Raw genomic sequence first — 3,342 nt, forward strand, 5'->3', positions numbered from 1 at the left:
ATTCTCTTTCAGAGATGTCTCCTGGGGAAAGTGGGGAAAGTCAAATGTCAGCATCTATTTTCCTACATCACCTAGGATGGATAACTTAATACCAGGGATTTTTATGACTTATATTTGATGTTGAAAGTTCTGAAAAATAAAATCATACATGTGAAGTGGGATATGGGAAAAAGAAGTTTGCTGGGGTTTTTTGTTTGTTTCAATAAGAATACTTTTTTAAAAAACATGAAACTGAATGAGGTGTTTTTTTTTTTAAATTTTATTTTATGCACCATACTTGTTATTACTACAGTCCCAGGGGCCTCTTCATGCCAACTACACAATCCCCAACTGAGGAAATAAGAATATTTCCTTTTCAGAAAAGAGAAAATCGTTGATTAAGTTCTATAGGGATAGCTGGTCTTATGCCTTCTATGTAGATGGTAATATAAATACATAGATCCATTTCTTTTTTTTTTTAAGGCTTCAAATGTATTTTAATAAGGTGATGCTGCATGACGTCCCCATTTCTCAGAAAACTTTCCAAATTGAAGGTATCCGGAACAATTCATAGTACACCAATAAAAACGCACAGCGTAGCTACCTAAGATAGGCAAGACTGAGAGCTACTGTCAGACCTTCACCACACAGCAACCCTGTTCCCAAGATTGTACTAGGCCTATCAAGAAAAGCTGTGAACAGCAACATCAGCGACACAAAGTGTAGTCCTTACCCAAGAAAAAGATGGAGGCAAGGTAACACAAGATTCTTTTAAGATATACTAAAATGAAAACCTCTAAGAGAAAATGTCTTCCTTAGGACATGAAGGGGTCATATATGAGATAGAACAGAACCATATGTATGCTGTAACCTCTGTGGACATTTGTCTGAATTCATACCTGGGAGTGAATGGAGGAATGGGGCTAGGTCATTGGAGGATGTTTATGTTTTGTGGTATATATGGCAGTGTCTCAGGGGTTGAGGGGAATAAAGATGAGAAAGTAATTAAAACAAGAAAGAGAGAGAGAGAGAGAAAAGGAATGATCAAGATTAATGGAGCTCTGAGTTCATTTTCCCATGGTTCTCCAGGCCCTCAACAATCAATATAGTTCAGGAATGCACCAGACAGACTTGATAAAGCACTATAGCACAGACTTTGACTTGTTAAATACCACCCCTCCCTTGCCCCTCTGCCTTCAAGCATACTCCCTAGAATAGTACAAGCAGGGAAGACCTATCTATTGGGAAGAACCCCTAACACTTTTCCAGGGTAGAATTCTGGCCAGTCCAAAAAGGGCCCTTCTTTTAAGGGCTGCAGGAAACTAGACAATGCAACTTTATCTAATATCGGCGGCGTTTATTTGGAGCAAATTCAGCTCCTGGAGCTGGAACGGTTGAATGCAGGAGGAGTTCCACCAATTGCTCCAATTCCTTCCATTGTTGCAGCTTGGCCAAAACGTTCAGTTGTTGGTGGGGTCAAACCAAGGGTTCCATCTGGCATCATAGTGGCAGGTCCTGGAGGAGCTGGAGTACCAGGTGGCACAGGAGCAGGAGGCATGGCGCCTCTATTGTTTGTGCCCATAGCACCTCCCATAGTCATTTGGCCCATCCGTATCTCTTGTTCTCTCGCATCAGGGAAGGTTCCCTTGAATCCTTCCTGCTGTCAGTGCATCATTTCCTCTTGCTGTCGCCGCATCTCTTCCTCACGGCGCCTGCGTTCCTCTTCCTGCCTGAGTTCTAACTGCTTTCGCTTCTGAACCTCTTGGTTATGCAGCTCCTCCATTCTCCGAAGCTCTTCTTGACGCCTCATCAAATCCTGCCTCATTAGCATAACCTGGTGCTCATTGCGAGCTGCCTCCATCTCCATCTCCAGCTTCTCACGAGCCTCCTTGATGTTCCGGTCCACTTGATCCTGCTGTTGCTTCTCCATTTCAATGAGAGCCTTCCAGCGCATGGCATACTCATACTCAAAGGACCCAGGTTGTGCAAATCTGGGTGGCTGTTCTCTCTCCTTGTGGAATTGCTGGTTTTTTATAACCAGTTTCTCTGGAAGTCCCTCTTCATCATCTAACTGGTCCATAGGCTCCACAGTCACAGGCCGAAGAAATGTGGTCAGCAAGAAGGAGCCTTCACTGCATCTGTCCAGAGCTTTCCGAGCAGCTGGCTTCCCTGAGAACTCAACAATGCCTTTCCCTGAGGGCCTTCCTCTGTCATCCACAATGACAACAGCCCTCTCCACCTGGCCAAACACAGAAAAGGCTTCTTCCAGCAGTTCGTTCGACAGGTACTGAGGAAGGTTGCGGACTGTAAGGGATGCACTGGGACAGGCAAAGCGCACATGCAGCTGCTTCCCACGGAGGGGCATGTTGTCCAGCTCCACTTTGGCAATTTCCGCCAGGGTTCGTGTTTCCAAGCGAATAAAGCCAAAGCCTTTATCCTTATGAATGAAAACTTCGCCTGCTTTTCCGTATTACTCAAAAAGTTTCCTCATTTCCTCCTCAGTAATATCAGGGGGAAGATTGCCCACAAAGAGACGGCTACGCTGTGTAAAGGTCTTCTCTTCTAGTTTCCTAAAATCTTCAGGTCAATAGTCAAGCCTTCATTCTGGCTGCTGGCCTGCTGGCCATTTGCAGGTATTGGTGGGGGTGGCTGTTGCTGCTGCTGCTGCTGTTGCTGCTGCTGCTGATGGTGCTGCTGGTGGTGATGCTGATGATGTTTCCTTGGAGTATGATTCTGCTTCTCCAAGTTAAAGGCTTTATTGCTCTGCATTTTTGTACCCTTGACTTGGATTTGAACACAGCAAAGTGTCTGCCTCCCAGTCCTCACTAACCCCAACTGCCTCTGGCCACCGTTCTTTGCTCAGAGTATGGGTGACGCTGCACGGCCTCCCGAACCATTTCTTATTAAGTAAATATATTTTCTAATTTGCTGATGAAAATTGTTAAACACATATAATTCTTCTCAACTACAGAATACTGACTATTAAACTGTGTAATTTTTGTTTAGCCTACAGATGTTTAGTCACACATATTGGCAATGTGTTCTTTTGAAAAGTGCCTTTGTCTGGCACTCCATTATACCGAGTTGCAGGATATGGTCTATGAAATGCCTCTATTTCTCACAATAACATTGGCCTTGTTTCAATAACAAGTCTTGCCTGATAATTTGCTACTAGTGAATAAAGAGTATGTATGATGAATAATGAAGAGGAGAATTGAGAGGAGGGAAGCAGGTGGGGTGGGAGGGAGAACTTGCCTCAAACTCCAGAATTGGATGTACGCCCTGTCCTTTGCCTGCAAGCTAGAGATCTCAAAAAGCCAGTACAATAATTCCACATGAACCTGGAGGCAGAAAACCATGAAG

At 44.2% G+C, this 3,342-nt stretch overlaps 1 pseudogene across 1 annotated transcript; it reads right to left on the reverse strand.

Moving 5' to 3' along the window:
• Positions 1-459: 459 nt before the first annotated feature.
• On the reverse strand, positions 460-2,844 carry LOC110296357 (annotated as a pseudogene). The gene has a single exon (XR_003836885.1). The product of XR_003836885.1 is annotated as a non-POU domain-containing octamer-binding protein pseudogene (transcript).
• Between the last annotated feature and the right edge of the window lie 498 nt (positions 2,845-3,342).

Source organism: Mus caroli, chromosome 6, assembly GCF_900094665.2.
Source record: "Mus caroli chromosome 6, CAROLI_EIJ_v1.1, whole genome shotgun sequence".
In the NCBI taxonomy this organism is placed as follows: Eukaryota; Metazoa; Chordata; class Mammalia; order Rodentia; family Muridae; genus Mus; species Mus caroli.